This window comes from Zonotrichia albicollis, chromosome 3 (assembly GCF_047830755.1).
Source record: "Zonotrichia albicollis isolate bZonAlb1 chromosome 3, bZonAlb1.hap1, whole genome shotgun sequence".
Lineage (NCBI taxonomy): Eukaryota > Metazoa > Chordata > Aves > Passeriformes > Passerellidae > Zonotrichia > Zonotrichia albicollis.
Window position 1 is genome coordinate 68,460,430 of NC_133821.1, and position 17,450 is coordinate 68,477,879.

Consider the following 17,450-nt stretch of genomic DNA (forward strand, 5'->3'; position numbering starts at 1 on the left):
TAATTGGATGGGGCCCATGCTCACCTAATAGGCAGAATGTGCCTTTAATTGCCTGTAACGTGGGAGCTGCTGCAGGGGACCTGAGGGCAGCAGCACAGCCCTGCTGTGTGCCTGAGGATCACGTGCTCTCTGCTGCTCTTGAGGGGAGAGGGCTGCACATCTTCACCTGTGGTTCTTCAGTACTGCACAGCTGTGGTTTACAGCTCTTGTTTCACAAACAAGACAAGGAACAGACTTCTTGATGACCTTTTTTATGACCCTTTAGTGATGGGGTTCTCTGTCACAGTGTTCCTTCAAGTACCAGTGTGTCTCCCTGCTTATTCTGTAATGTTAGTTTGTCTTCTAGCATCATTAGACACCCCCCTTGTGTCAAGGAGAGCACAGGCTCCTTGTGTTGTGTAGGTTTAGGAAGATTTCCACTGGGTGTTTTATATATAAGTAGCATGTGTTTTCACATAAAAACACTCTTCTTGGGAAACATAATAACCCTTGTTCTCTGAGGTCTGGATTCAGCTAGCTGTTTAAATGTGGGGAGACAATGCCTCACTTGCATCTAATCTTTACAGTCTAAGCATCATGAAGAAACAGATGCTGTTACCTGTGAGAAGCCCAGGAGTTTCTAAGAGAGCATGCACTTTGAAGGAACAAAGAAATTGTTCTGTCTTTAAATTCTGTTCCTCCCATTTTCTTCTCAGAGTGGCATACAGACACATAATGACTCAGTTCCCCGCAGTGCTGTTCTCTCTCTTGGCTCACCTCTAGAGAAGCACACTTCCCTGTGGACAAAAGTAGAGATCCTCTCACCCTTTTTGGAGAAATAGCCCATGGGTCTGACCATGTGTTTTCCTGCTTTAGAGCTGGGAGAAATGACAGTTACTGTAGAATTACTAGATATTCCTAGTATAAATCAGTTACGTTTACATGCAGAGTAAAAACATGAAGAGATCAGAGTGAGTTAAGTGTGTTCTGATCTTCCAAGGGAAGACTTCACAGAAACAAGTTGCCTTCTCTAATAATAAAGTGTCCCTTGCTGCATAGAGCCTCTTGAAGGGCTCATTGTGATGTACTGGTGTCCACTTCCAATGAAGCGTGTTAGCTGGGGGCTAGTCAAATCAGAACAGAGCAGCAAGTTTTTCTGAGCTCATGTTGATCAAGAGAAAAGCTTCCTGAATATGTCAGTCTGGCCATTCCAACCTCAGCCCTTGCTTTTGCTCCAGTCTAGAGAATTCTTACTAATTGAACTTGGAAGCATCCAAAGTTTTTCAGGTTATACCTGTTCTTGCCTGTCTCCTGCAAGAAGGAGATAATTTAGACAGTAGGAGATAATTTAGATTCTTGTGAGGCCAATTCATGGTGGTGCAACCTGACTTGTGACTCTGGCCCTGAAGAGATGCATGTGAGAGCTTCTGAGTTGTTCTGAGGGCTGGCAGTTCAGACAATCAAACCTGTCTCCCTTAGACAGTGGTAAAACCACAGCAGAGTCCCTAGCAGCCCACCTGCCTCTCAGCTCTGTGAGAAAATTGTACTTCAGCTGCAAGGCTTGAAAGATTAATTCCAACCTTCAATGAAAATAATGTTACAATTAAAGTTGTGAAGGTGTATGCTAATAATACAGCCCTGCAAATGGAATACTGCAGATCAGAATATATTTATTTACAAGAACAATTTGATTTCTGATACATTGACTTTTTTGATGTGTTCAAGTTTAAATATGTGAGTTTTAATATAACATCTCCACTCCAATGAGAAGGCATGGAAAAGGCAGAACTATCTCTAAATATTCTTTTGTTCTTGCTGCAGCTCATGGCTTCAGTGGTAATAGGCCAGATTCCCACTGGCACTGGAGGAGAGGAGAGCAGGATTTACCTCTCTGAAAAGATACTTTTTCCATATAGAAGAAAACTTTTTATAGTTCTGTGGTTTTAAATAGTGTGAACCAGCAGTTCTTCATAGTTTGTTTTCATTCAAAAGACATCATAGCAGAAAACCTTGGAACAGTGAGGTTGCAGATGTCTTGCTGGATGAATGGAGTGCAACAGCCTGATGCCAAGTGTGAGCAGTGCTCAGCCCCTTGGTGGGAGGTTCCCTCACAAGCCAGAACAGCTTTGGCTGTGCTGCAGCACCACAGCTGGGTCAGAACTTTGTGTGCTGATGAAGAGACTCACAGAGTTTCCATATGCCTTAGACATGGGAAAACCCTGCTGTGCAACTGCTCTGTTAACACATTTTTGTGGTGTTCTTTTATATGCAGCAGCAATAAAACTTTTATTTTCTGGTTTTTAATATCTCTTTTTCCCATGGCTTTCCCCAACAGCCCCTCTCCACGGGTTGCTGTAGTTATGGGAGTGCCTTTGGGCTTCCCTTCTGGGAAGGATCTTGGCACAGTCCCATCTCTGAGGGGTACCTGGGCTGGGGTTGCTCCCTTTTAAGCACAGACACAGTATGCAGATATGTTCCCACCTGGCATTCAGACCCCTGCCCTGCACCTTGGGCAGGGGAATGAGACTCTCATCCTCAGAGAAAGTGGATTCAAATCCCATCAGCATCCTAACAAGCAGGTGAGTAGTTGAATCCTCTTGAATTTTATTCCCAGCCAAATGAGAATATAAACAGACGTTTCACCAAAGGTAAGATGGAGATGGGACTCCTGTACCACTTCCTCCCCATGCAGGACAGATAAAGATCCCTTCCAGACACAGGAGAGATTGGCACTCATTCTCCTGTTTCTGGAGATCGCTGTGTTAATCCATTGACCTTCCATGGTCAAGCTTTAAAAGAAGATGGCAGCAGCAAGTGTGTTGGCAAAGAACCTCATTAAAATATCTGGGATGGAAATCTGTGAAAGTTAATAGCCACCGTGCAGGGGAAACACATGGTGCCCTGGCAGAAACACATACAGTTAAAAAGGAAAATAAAAAAGAGTGCTATTTAAAACTTAAAGACAGCTTATTAAACAAAAGGTGCACACAAATTAAGGAAATCCTAAAGTACTTCTAAGTTTGGACCTGGTCCACCCATGAACACTCCTGGAGTTTACCTGGGTTTATAAGCAGTGGAAGAGTAATCTGCAATCCTCATTTTGAATCTTGAAGTAATACAAACTATTTTACTGGCCCCATAAAACTTGGCACTAGTGTTTGGACAGATCTGTAACATGTTCTGACCTTGCTTGAAAAGGTGCCGCTAGAAATTCCTGCTTTGCCTCCTGCTTTTGGTTAACAGAGGTACAGCTGTCTTAATTTCTCACCATTTAACAAGATGCTTGCTTACAAGTGCAGCCAGCCTAACCAAAACAGGCAGTCATTCACTGACTCTGGAACTCATCTGTCCTGTGCGTGAAACATGCATAACTGACTCTGCCATTCCTACACAAGTGTGAGGATTTGCAAACCCACAGGCTCCCACAGCTGCCTGCAGTGCTCAAAGTTTGCCCCCTCCCCTGGGATGCAGGACAGAAGCAGCTTGATGCAATTGTTCCACAGGGCCACTGGGTCATGGGAAGCAGAGCCACAGGAGACATGCTGGGCTCCTGGGCCTCCCTTGGGGTCCCACAGCCTCCAGAAGCTGGGCAGTCTCCAGGGCATGGACTGCCTCTGGCTACCCACTGAGGGGTGTCTGGGGGCCCTGCAGCCAGGGGCACCCCTGTGAGGGGATGCTCTTGCTCCATGGCTTGCATTGGTAAATGTCCTAAATGTACCATAACACAAGAGTACTGCACGCTGATGGGGGAACAGAACTGCAACCAGAGCTCTTCCCAGTTCCACAGGCACCTTTCTCCATCCTCAGACTCCCAAGTGGTTGCACAGTCTGGCTGGCACCTCTGATTCTGCATCTGCTCCCTGATGAACTTTCCCTTCTTTACTTGCACGCTTCCAGTGGTGTCACTGCTGAAGGAGGAGGAACAAATAGTGCCTGTCAGTGGCTGCTGGCTCACGGTGGGCTCAAATGGAGCAGGAGGCAGGGCTGTGGCTTCACAAAGCACCACCCCATGCCCTTGCTGTGGGCAGTTCCCGAGGAAGATGTGCTTGCCTATCTCGTATTTGTATGAGTATTTGCGCTAGAGCAGTGGCCATGAGCTCCTGGCACACACGCCAGGATCGGCAGCCTCATTGCTGCTGGGGCAGGAGGACCCTGACCCTGGGACAGGCTCAGCTGCTCAGAGCATGGTACTGATAACACAGAGCCTGTGGGTTCAGTCCCTGTGTGGGATATTTACTTGAGAGTGGAACTCGATGATCCTTGTGGGTTCTTTCCAACTCAGGATATTCTGTGAATCTGTGAACCCTGGTCCCCACCTTCTTGCAGTTTTTGGCCCCCACCACATCCCTGTAACAGCAAGCACAGGAGAGAGATGGGCTTTGCTCCTCAGCAAGGAAGAAAGACTGGGAGAAAAAGCTGTATTTGCAGAGAACGGGCAGGAATAGGTGACTGGGAGCTGGAGGTGATGTGAAAGGCTTTGCTAATGATGATCTGCAGGGAGAAAATAGTCAGGGAGAAAACAGGGAGAAAAGATCTCCAGTCTTTAGACAGGAGATTTTGGCACTTCAGCTGCACATACGTTTCTCCTCGCTGAAGGTTTTTGCACATTCACCCTCTAATCTGCCACATTCACCACAAATCCCACCAGAGATGGGCAGAAGGCTGGATGTGTGGACCTGCCAACCTACAGGAAGGGTCAGTGTTTCTTTCCTGCTACTTTCCTCCTGCAACTCTGAAATTTGGAAATGAATGCAGTTTCCTCTGTAAGTATGGATTTCCCCTGACACCAACACTTTTCCCAGTGTAGGGATAGTGCTGGCTCTGTGTCTCATTGTCAGGCAGGTGTCCCAGGAAGCTGAATACATCCGAGGTTGCCCTACTCTGCCCCCAGCCTGTCACAGGTGCAGGAACCAGGCTGGGCTGGCGCCAGTGCCCTCTGTGCTGGAGCTGGCTTCTCTGCCCCTTTTAGTCTGCTCAGCTGGCTTGTGCAGCTGGGGCAGAGACTGGGAGGAAATTTCCCTTGGATCACTCTGGCAAGGACCCTGTGTGATTTTAATATTCTAGCCAGGGGCAGGGTGCCTACCTGGTAGGGAGGATTACGCATTCCTTCCTTCACTCCTTATTCCTGCAATGCCCAAGCATCAGCTTCCTGTTCTGTACCCACCTGCGCTTCATTTTTTTGAGATGTGAAATGCTATATCTTATTTAAATTTAAAAGATTTAGTGGGTTTGGGTGGTTTTCCAAGAAATCCCAAATTCATTGACAAATGGGGTTTTCACCACAAAAATTGGACTATTTTTGAAAACAAAAAAAAAGGTGAAGTTTACTTTTTTCCCCCTCAAAAACTTATTTCCCATACCAATGGCATAATGCTTGGTTTTGTCACACTGCAAATCTGACACCACCACCTGCCCCTGGTATCACCTCCCTCTCAAATCCACTTGTGCTGAAGACTGTGACTCTTCTTGGATAATACCATGTAGCAATTTGCTGTCTTTGTTGTCTTCAAAAATCTGAAAAACTCATCCATGTGCAGAGTGCATCCCTTCAAGAGGGTGAAACTAAACCTCTGGGTTTCCAACCCATCCTGGCTCTGTTTCTGTTCTCACCTTGCTCCCATGTCCCATGCATTAAGGCTTTCTGCAGGGCTCTCTGAATGGTTTCTCCAATTCTCATCTTCTTTCATGCCCTGACAGAGAAGGAGGCCGGGGGTTTTGCACTGCTAGTGATGCTGAATGAAGCAGAAATGCACAGGAGCCTGAGCGGCAGCAATGCAGGAAGCCTCTGTTTCACAGGGGTTGTGAGTCTGACAGCACAGCAAAGATGAGGAATGTCATGGCACTGGCCACTGTGGTGAGGTCAAGCTTCATTTTGAAGCTTGACCTTTTAGACAGTGATGAACAAGATCAAACTGGAGAGAACTATGAGTGAGTTAAAAATTAGGTAATTACTGAAAATACTGATTGCATTGTTGCTCCCAGAGCCCTTAGCAAACAGTTTGAGAGACCTTAATTTCTTGAAATCCTCCATCCCACTGAAACCAAACTAATATAAGATGCTTCTCCTCTTTTGAGGTATTTGATAAAGACCCAGGAAATATAACCATGTTGGCAAATACCCAAATTACAATGTGCTTCATCAGCTACTAGGTACCTAAAGTGGAAACCAATCTAATAAAATCATAACTACCATCAAAGAAAAAAATCAGCATCTGGATAAGGTCTTGTTTATGTAACTGAACAGTTTGTGATTTTTTAGAGAATACAAAGTCATTGATCAGTGATCTGTGTCTCTCTGTGTTAAAATGGTAATTACTGTCCTGTGTTAATAGAGATATGTAAAAGAATGTAAAGATAACTCACAGTATCCATTCAATCTTTTGCCTTTTGCTATCTAGCAAAAGTAGTAGTTTACTCATATTTCCATAGACTTGGAAAAGCACAAAGTACCAAGCATTTTTTACCCCATTTATGGTAATACCAGCTGAAAATGGTCAAAGTTTGGTGGGAATAGGTCCTACATCTTCCACAAGTCATGAACTTTGCTGTAATTTGCTTCCAAGGACCCAACTGGGGGCGCAGCACTAATCTCTCCAGCTCCGGTGGGATGATTTCAGTTGATTCTCTATATCCATCAAAGGGGAGAGCTTGGATGTGCCCTGGTCTTGTGCTCCCTGAGGCTGTGTCTCAAGGCAAGGGGACTTGGCCTCAATGCCTCTGTTGTGAGGAAGGGCTGAGCACTCAGCTTTGTCACTGTGACCTTGCCATGTGTGTGTCCTGGGTTATCTCCTGTCAACAAAGGTGAGCACCTTATCAGTCTGCTTTCAGAGACCTAGCAGTGAATGCTCAAGGGCATTTTTAGAGAATCTAAGTAAGACTAAAACCCTACCATTGCTCTATAAAAAAATTAAGTTTGGGACAAAATCTTGATTTTGGTGCATTTGATTGCTGAGTTTTGAATAAAATGGCAGAAGCTCTTTAGGCCATTAAAATACTTATTTGCATACTCTATTTATTAAAAAAGACACAGAAAAAAAAATTGACTACTAGGTGGCATTGATTTAAAACAATGAGTCAACCAGTATTATAATTCAAATTATTTGTCTTCTCTCATAAGCAAAGTGGCTCAGAGGCGTTTGCTAAGACTCCTGCGTTATGCTCATGGTGCCCACACCTCCCATCCCCATGTCCTCCTTGCTGGGGCTGAACGTGAGCCTTGTGGCAGCCTCATGTGGTTTTTGTTTCCTGTGAAGGAGGAACTGTGGGCACTGTGGGGTGCATTTTTGCTGTTACAGTTGTTTGAGGCTGCTCTGGTCTCCAGGGACTCGCAGGAGACAGCCACCTTCTTTCTCACACAACTCCTGCTTGTCAGACCTGAAAAGTGAAGCAAATGGGATGCTGAAGGCTCCACTGGTTGTACAGGAATGGAAAGTCACAGACATACTCATGAACTAGATTAAAGCCAAATAAGCAGGTTTATTAGTACCACTCCTGCACAAAAAGTGCTTGAATCCAGAATCCCCAAGGGCAGAAGAATACACTGGCTTTTTTTTTTTTTTTTTGCACTACACTGAAGTAAGATCATTAATGTGCTCAAGAAGGAATGCAGGACTAGAAGGGAGCTCTTTGCAAAGCTGAATTTCTTGTTATTGCAATTTAAAAAACCCCCCAATAATCCCATCTTTAGGCTGACCATATTCTTTCCTGAAAGTATTCGGGATTTTGGATTTTCTGCCTCTTCTTATTCCAGGCTTACTGCAGAAGCCATAGTCCTCTGGCACCAGATCAGTTTCCAGCCCAGTTTCACTGTCATGCTAGAGGTGATACACTCTTGTCAGCCAGGCCACGTCAGTCTGACACTTCTAGATAACGTCCAACAGAAGTAATCATATCATTTCCTAACTGGAGGAAAAGACTGTGCTTCACAGGCAGTTTACCTCAGTTTTTCAGAACAAAAAGTGTAAGTCAACATTCAAACAAGTGTCAGGCTGGGTCCTGCTCTCAGTTAAGCCAAAGGATGAGCTTTGCTGCAGGTTTCAGTGGGAGCTGCTGTGGTAATCCAAATGTTTAAGATATGTGTTAGACATAATTATTTTTGTCTCAAAAAGCACCAGCATGCTGCTTTTTGCAGATAATGGTACTTGTGCATGTGAAGAATTGCAGACATTCATGGCAGCTTCCATGCTCATGGTGAGGGACCCCCAGCTAGTCCAGCTCCTGACTCCTTTGCCAAGTGTGTTAGTGGTGTTCCAAGTCTGTAGATGAGCCATGGGGGAGGAAAGTAAAGGATAAAGCTGAGGCAGGTCACCACATGCCCTTGGACAAGCTCTGGGGCTGATGGTGTAACTGGAGGGACAGCATATTGCCTCCCAAAAGGTAGCATTTCTTCAGTGCTCAGTGTATCAAAAGGGTTAAGGTGACAGAGGTGGTTTTCTTTTCTGCCTAAATTAGGAAAGAGAAGAAATTTCTGAGATTCCACATTTTGAGCATATGTCTGTGTCCTGGAAGACCTCTAGCAAATAAAGACTTTACATAAACAATTGGACAAAAATAAATTTTCTCCCTGATGTAGAAGGAGCACATGGTAAGAGAGGGTGAAGGCAGCCCTCTGGAGCCAGTGGGTGAGTTTGAAATGAGCATGTAGACTGAGAAGAACTTTAATTGCTGGTGGTGTGACAGGAGATGGGTCTGAAGCAGGTTATGATCAGAGTAGTGAGTAGAAATGCAGAGAGGATGTGGCAGGGAAATGCTGAAAATGCCTGCACTCTCCACACTCTCCATATTGGTTTTACTCATGCTTTGATGGCTCTGTCTTCACTGAAGGAACTAAGTCCCATGCCTCTTTACCTCAGAGTTTTTTAAGTTTGGATCATTCTTCTTTCCATTTTCCCAGTCTCTCAAGTCTTGTCTGGTACTTCAGGCTTTCAAAAGAAGAAAGTGAACGCCTCCAGGGAGAGCTGCAGAAATGATGAAAGGACAGAGCAGGAAAAAAAAAAGCCATAAAGAAAGAAGAGAGAAATAGAAACACCCAAAGCTGTGGACACAGGAGTAATATGGTGGACAAAGGAGGCAGAAGAGTAATTTCAGTACTGCTTATTTTGCTCATTCTGCTTAGTCCAATTCAACACAGGGCTGAAAGTTTGCAGCCAGTGGAATGGCAGAAATACTATTTTAAGGTCTGTTTGTTTTCAAATCAGCTGTTGAGCAGTCGATTCAGCACCCCAGGCCTTTGCCCAGCCCCAGGAGAACATCTCTGGCTTCTACAGCCATCAGATTGTGCAGCTATCCAAGAGCAGAAAAGATCAGGGCAGACACCCAAAAAAAGAATTGCTTCCCCTCCTTTCCCCAGAAGTGTTTCCAAATCTTCATCTGAGCTTGGCTTTGATATCAAGAAAGAAATGACCCAGAAGAGAGGAGCCAAGTGTGCCTATTCCAGAGAATTCTGACTCTTAGGCTATTGGAATATGTATCCCAATATAACCAGTTAGATGGTGCCTAGGCCAGTTCTGACCTTCGCTGCTGGGCCACAGGCAGCTCTGCGGTGTTATACCTCAAAGATACCTTGGCTGGCGGCAGAGTGCAGCGGGGCACAAGACAGGACTCCGTTCTCCTCAGGGGAGAGCTTCTGGCGATGGTGAAGAAAAGAAGGGAGCGGATTCTGCTAGAAGGTAGCCAGATGTTTATTCCATGAGCACAGATATGTCTGCACTGGGCTACTGCTGATAACAGAATGGCGCCGCATGGTCTCATTCACATTTTAAGCTCAGGACAGGGGAAGGGGAGGGGACAGGTGAGTCACCAACCAGGTGAAGGGGCAGGGTCTCAAGGTACTAGGGACACCTATCACACGACGCCTTGCTGGTATGTTAGCCTGATTGACAGGGCACACTCAGCGAGGGGCGAGGGGGAAAGGAGAAGGTAAAACAGGATATTGCAACACACCACAACATCTCCCCCTAGTTTTGTTTAAAAGAAGAGGACTGTGTTTATGGTGCAGAATGATTCTACTGAGGCTTCTAGGTCATCCACTGGAGCACTGAGGGCTTCCAAATGGTAGACCTCAGGAGGGGGAGATGAGCTTGAGATTAACTTGAGAACCATGCGTCTGATTACTCCAAAAACAATGCTAAAAACTACAATAACTACAACTAAAATAAACAGCACTAAAATTACAGTTTTCAGAATAGATCCCAACCAGCCCGAGAGTCCCCAGCCATTGAAAAGTCCATTCAGCTCGTTGTCAGTTTCTCTGTTGATGTCTGAGAACTTTTATCGAGGTAGTCCATATGTGGTTTGGGCTGCGGTACTATGTAGGAGATTGCAGGTGGGATGATCACGAGTAGGACGAGAAGCAGGCTCGGTCTCATGACATCTCGAGGCTACACACGAACAGTGGGATCTAAACTGGTACAAAAACTTGAGACAAACATATATTACAAACTATTCCAGATAGGAGGCTTAAATGGAATTTCCTCCAGAGAACATGCACGGCGTTTTCTTCTCCAGGCAGCATGAGCAACCTGGGGTGCTTCTGCAGATTTCTCTGAGACTTTGGGAACATAGGGCTTTACCCATTTGGAAGGAACCCACCTTAAACCAGAGGGGGTGGATACACAGGCGTATCCACGTCCCCAAGTAACCAATTTGTAAGGTCCCACCATTTTCCAAGTCTCAGGGTCCTTTACTAAAACCGGAGGTTTTTCTTTCATCAACCTGTGACTGTTCCCCCCAAAGTGGCGTAGGATGGGTGGGTTCAGGCTGTCAAAAGAACAATTCAGAAAATTGATTGTGAATAGTGCCCTGGATAACCGAATGTGGGGAGGTTCTACCTTCAGAACCTGTTGTTGCTGGTCCAGGACCCTTTTAATATCACGGTGAGTTCTTTCTACAATGGCTTGACCTGTAGGGGAGTAGGGGATGCCAGTTTTGTGCTCTACTCCCCATTGCTGCAGGAAGCTCCCGAATTCCTTGGATTTATAAGCAGGCCCATTATCAGTTTTCAGCTCCTTGGGGATGCCCATGAAAGAAAAGGCCTGTAAGAGGTGCTTAATAGCATCAATAGATGATTCTCCTGTGTGGGCAGAAGCATAGACCGCTCCAGAAAAGGTATCTACACTAACATGAACATATTTCTGCCGTCCAAAAACCTGTATGTGTGTTACATCTGTTTGCCACAGTTCACAACTGTTCAGTCCCCTTGGGTTTGCTCCCGTACTCACTGTAGGGAGTGCATGTTGTTGGCAATTTGGGCACGTGGCCACAATCGCTTTGGCCTGTTCTCGAGTGATGTTAAACTGGTGAACCAGGCCAGGTGCATTTTGGTGGAAAAGCTGGTGGCTGATTTTTGCCTGTTCAAAAACATTTGGGAGAGTGGCCATCACTGCAGGTGCAGCAAGAGCATCTGCCCTTCTGTTGCCTTCAGCGATAAACCCTGGCAAGTCAGTGTGTGACCTGACATGCATCACATAAAAGGGTTGCTCTCGGTGAGTGACTAACTTTACCAGTTTGGAAAGCAATTCAAAAAGTGCAATGTTAGATACATCTTGCAGTATTGCTTGATCTGCTCTGGATACTACTCCTGCCACGTATGCAGAGTCTGTAATCAGATTAAATGGTTCTGAGAACCTTTCAAAAGCCCTAACAACTGCAGCCAATTCAGCAACCTGAGGTGAACCTTCCACCTCAGCAATGTCCGTCTCCCACTGCTGGGTTTGAGGATCTTTCCAAGTCATAACAGACTTGTGGGACCTCCCGGACGCATCTGTAAAGACAGTCAGAGCCCTTTTTAAAGGTCTCCTACTTAGAGCAGTTCTTAATTTTAAAGTAAATTGAACATCTTGTTCAAACAATTTGCAAGCGGGCCGTGCTACCGAAAATTGTCCTGAGTAGGAATCCAGAGCAAACTGCAACACTTCATTTTCTTGAAACAATTGTTCCAGTATTTTCATAGTATTTTGACCTGATTTTAACTCAACTGGAATGTGAATGCACTTAAAATCACATCCTGCTAACTCCCTGATCCGGGTCCTTGCTTTCCGGATCAGTTCTGCTACCAGTTCCTGAGGCTTTGTCAGTCTCTTGGACCTTTTGTGACTGAGGAAAACCCATTCTATGATCAAGAGAGAGTTCCTCTGGTCCCGGTCCTTTTTTGGTGTGTCCTTTGCCTTAGGTGTTTGTTTTTCCTCCCACTGGAAAATAATTCCATGGAGGTGTGGCAACTTACCTAGGATGATAAATTTGAATGGCAGATCAGGCCGGCATCGGTGGGCCTGTCTTGTGGACATTGCAATCTGAACCTTTTCTAGAGCTTTCCGTGCCTCTGGGGTAATAGACCTAGGAGCACCTGGGTCCTCTCCCCCTTTCAATAAATTGAAAAGAGGGGCAAGGTCCTCATTAGTCAGACCAAGCCATGGTCTTACCCAATTCAAAGACCCACACAACTTGTGGACATCCGCAAGGGTCTTGATCTTTGGATTGATTTCTAGTTTTTGAGGAACAATGGTCCTATTTCCAATTTCTAAGCCCAAATACTTCCAAGGTGGCATCTTTTGAATTTTCTGTTCCTGGAGCTCGAACCCTGCAACAATCAATGCATCGATCGTTAGGTCAAGCGCATGTGTGAGTAAATCATCATTGGGGGCACACACAAGGATATCATCCATATAATGGTAGATGATGGCCTTCTCTGCGGCTGCACGAACTGGGGAAAGCAGGGAAGAGACATACCACTGGCAGATAGCTGGAGATACCTTTAGGCCCTGAGGAAGAACGGTCCAATGGTACCTTTTCATAGGAGCTTCTGAATTGATAGAAGGGACAGAGAATGCTAAACGCGGTGCATCATCAGGGTGCAATGGGATTTGGAAAAAACAATCTTTAATATCAATAACAGCTAATTTCCAATCTTGAGGAAGCATTGTTGGGGATGGCATACCAGGCTGGGGAGAACCCATATCTTCAATTACATTATTAATTTGTCGGAGGTCACAGAGAAGTCGCCACCTCTTTTTGTCAGCTTTTTGGATGACAAACACCGGAGAGTTCCATGGGGACATGGTCTCCACAATGTGGCCCTTTTTTAGTTGCTCTTCTACTAGTTCCTCAAGCACCTTTATTTTTTGTTTACTGAGTGGCCACTGTTTCACATCAACTGGTTCGTCTGTTTTCCACTTAAGTTTTTGGATGGGGCGCTGTTGTTTAATGACTGCTGCACAAAAATGCTGTGGAGAGTCTGGAATATTAATTGTGACACCCCACTGGGCTATTAAATCTCTCCCTAACAAAGGTTCTGAATAATCTAACACAAATGGACGGATATTTGCCAATTGTCCGTTTGGACCCTCGAATTGAATAATGCTTTTGGATTGCCTTGCCAATTGCAGACCTCTTACACCTCGAAGGTGACCAGCAACATTTTGTAAAGGCCAATGTGCTGGCCAGTCTTGTACTGGAATCACTGTGCAGTCTGCACCTGTGTCTACAAGCATCTCAATGCGTTTAGACTCCCCACCCCCACTGACATTGCACCACAATTTGGGTTTATCTGTCCCAATAACTTGGACCCGGGCGACTGTGGGCCCTTGTTTATCGACATTTTCAGGTAAAGATGGCACAGGGATAGCTTGAGCAACAATTTGTCCCTTGGGAAGAAACAGGGGTGGGTGGAAACAGTGCAGGCTGAGAACAAATTGCTTGGGATCTGATGTTGTTATTCCTGGAGCAATTTCGATCTCTTGTGGTGTGTTTTTGTCCCCAGTGATGATGTACTTACAACGAATTTGGTTCCAAGTACCTTTCTGTTCAGGATTTACAGAAACAAAATGCCAGTCAGTGTCCTTCAGGTGGAGTGACTCTGTCAGCTGCAACCTGTAAGGCTCATTGACAGAAGATGCAGTTAATACAGAATTACTTAAATCATAACAAAGGTTATTTTGTTTCACTTTCAACAGTGGACTAGCAGACTTGGTCTTTGAAACACCTGCTTCACTTACACAAATGTTAATATTATCGCGCGCTTGATTTGTTTTGCTACCCTTATTCTCTTGGCCTGCTCCTTTTATGTCTGCACGCCTGGCAGGCTGGCGCTTTATTCTTCGTTTTTTTGTTGTTGACCCCCAGGGAGGGCTTGCAGTTCTCCTCCCCTGCTATTTTTAAATTCATCAAATTCCCTTTTCAGGGGGCACTGGTTACTCCAGTGCCCTAGCTTATTACAAAGCAGGCATGGTTTAGTGGGCTCAACCATTGCTGGTCTCCGCTGCTGCCCAGGGTACTGCTGTGCTGAGGGAGAAGGTGCAGGGCTGGCAACAGCAACACGCTGAGGTGGTCTTGGCAGCAGCCTTGGTCTGGAGTCTTCAGCAACACTCATCAGAGGCACTTTCCTGTTACAGACTAGAAGCATATCTTTTAATGTAGGGGAAGGTTCCATAGGAAGGCTCAGGATTGCTGCTCGACACTGTTCATTTGCATTTGTAAATGCCATTTCTTCTAAAATTGCTTCCCTTGCATTTTCCTTTTTAACTTGTATTTCAATGGCTCTAGTTAGCCTTTCTACAAATTTCACAAAAGGCTCTGATGGTAGTTGTTTGATTTTACTATAGGGCTCAAAAGGCCCCTCAGGTTGGAGGGAAAAGAATGTCTTTTCAGCTGCTTCCTTTACTTTCTCAAGTGTTTCTGCAGGAATTGCAGCAGCTTGGACTGAGGGAGAAGACCATTGACCCTCACCACAGAGGTGGTCAATAGTAATGGGGTTACCATTGTTGTCTTTTGCTGTGTTTGGATCAGCCTGTAAGCTTGGGAGAGCATCTTTTAGCAGTTGTTTCAATGCTGATTCCCATAATTTGAATTCCGTGGATGTCATGAGACATGAAAAAATTTGTTTTAAATCATGTGGAACCACAACAGTCCTACTTAATTCAGAATTTAAAAGGCCACGGAAATATGGACTGTGTGTACCATATTCTTTATGAGATTTACAGATCTCTTTAATCAATTGTCGTCCAAAAGAACTCCAATTAGCAGTTGGGGCTGCTCCTGCTTGAGCTGCAGGCTGAAACGTAACAGGAGCCAGTGACAACATGGCACCATGCATTGGGTCTGCTGTCCCCTGCTCTGTATCCCTTGAATCAGAAGCATTGGGATCACAGCTACAGGTTTGGGGACAGGCAGTGGGTGTGTCCCCACCGTGGGAACCCGGGGAGGGGGCGGGGAAAGGGAGCCGGCAAGGGGCGGGGAAACCGTGGGAACAAGGGGCGGGGTCAAGGGGCTGGCAGGGGGCGGGGATACCGTGGGAACAGGAGGCGGGGTCACCTGGTGACATCACATCAGCAGCCGCCCCCTGGGAGGAGTAGAGGGGCGGAGCTGAGGGTACTGCAGGAAAGGCGGGGGGAGGGGGGAAGGTGTCACGAGGAACAGGAGGAGAGGGGGATGGGGATGGAATTTTGGGATGCTTAAGAGGATTTTGGGAAGAAGAAGACCCGGTTTGGGAAGATGCCACGTGGCACCCACCATCTTGTGCACCCCCTAGGGACTGGGGGCCATTTTGGACATCACTGCTCTCCGAAAAACTAACACGTGCTCGGGATTTTTTTGGGGAAAGAGGTTTAGGGGTTTTAGAGGGAGAGGGAGGAACAGGGAGAGCAGAGGCACATGGCTTTACATTTGGCTTTTTCTCCATTTCCTTTTGTTTGAGCAATGCTGTTCGAATTTGTAAACTCCAGAACACAAATTTAGCTGAGGGTAATTTGCCAGATTGTCCTAAGGTTATCAATTCATTCCCAACTTTATCCCAGAATTGAATATTGTGGATTTCTTCAGGGGAAATGTTTGGGAACTGCAGAAAAAGCCATCTTATAAACTGTTTCAATTTTCCTTTAGAGAATTTCACATTACTCTTGATTAAAATGCTAACAATATCATAATACACTCCCCTTTGTACAATGCTAAGTTTGGAACCCATGTTAAAAAGCAAAGTACTTAATCCCGCCTGACCAAAAACAAAGCTAAAATCAGCTACCAATTTCTAAAAAAAAAACCACAGATAGAAAGCGATAACGAGCAGACAAAAACTTCACAATGCAGCTGTATATACTGCTTTTAAAATTCCCGGGCAGCAGCAGCAGGGAGCTGGGACACGCCCTGCCGAGCCGAGGCAGAAACAAAGCCTCCCCCGCGGTGGAATGCAGCAGCCACTCCCGCGGAGCAGAGACAGCAACTACTCCACGTGGCAGCCGAAACCGGGACGCCCCCCCCCCCCGCCGCCGCGTGTGCAGAGCACTCCCGACCCCCGCAGGTCCCCCGGCCACGTGGAAAGAGAGCCCCCCCCTCTCCCGCAAAGAGAAAGAGAAAGAAAATCTCCTAACACGTGTCTGAACACGCTGCTGAGCCGGGGGGGGAAGGGCAGAGAGCGATCCCGCTCCGGCGCGAATTCTAAAAAACAGTGAAACACGCAGCAGGAAAGCTAACACTAGAACGCTATGAATTCTTGTCTGTGGGGCTGCGCAGCCAAAATGCAAAGGCAAAAAGGAACAGAACTCGCGGCAGAGTCTGTTTTTGAGCTTCTGCTCTACCGAAAGCAGAGATACTCACGTGAAATGGAAGCTGTAGGCTGGGTACAGGCAGGCAGGTCTCCACCGGAAAAGGACCTCTCTCTGGGTGCAAGAGAGGCTGCCCTTTTCTTCCTCTGGAAAATCTGTTCACCACAATGAAGCAGGGCTTTCCAAAGGCGCCGAACAGTCCACGAAACTTTTTCTGGGAGTATTCCCAAAGTCTCTAGCTGGGAGTCTTGAAGCCAGGCTCCTTTCAGCTGGATGCACGGCTGGCAGAAGCTTCTCTGAGGAACTGCGAGTCCGTTTTCCGGCTCAGGGTCGAGCCACCCACAGGGACGCCAATATATTGGAATATGTATCCCAATATAACCAGTTAGATGGTGCCTAGGCCAGTTCTGACCTTCGCTGCTGGGCCACAGGCAGCTCTGCGGTGTTATACCTCAAAGATACCTTGGCTGGCGGCAGAGTGCAGCGGGGCACAAGACAGGACTCCGTTCTCCTCAGGGGAGAGCTTCTGGCGATGGTGAAGAAAAGAAGGGAGCGGATTCTGCTAGAAGGTAGCCAGATGTTTATTCCATGAGCACAGATATGTCTGCACTGGGCTACTGCTGATAACAGAATGGCGCCGCATGGTCTCATTCACATTTTAAGCTCAGGACAGGGGAAGGGGAGGGGACAGGTGAGTCACCAACCAGGTGAAGGGGCAGGGTCTCAAGGTACTAGGGACACCTATCACACGACGCCTTGCTGGTATGTTAGCCTGATTGACAGGGCACACTCAGCGAGGGGCGAGGGGGAAAGGAGAAGGTAAAACAGGATATTGCAACACACCACAACATTAGGCAATACTTTCTATGGAAAGAAAGACTTTGAAGTGCACAAACATGTAATTTGCCTCGTGGTGCTACAACAGCCATGTCTGAGAGC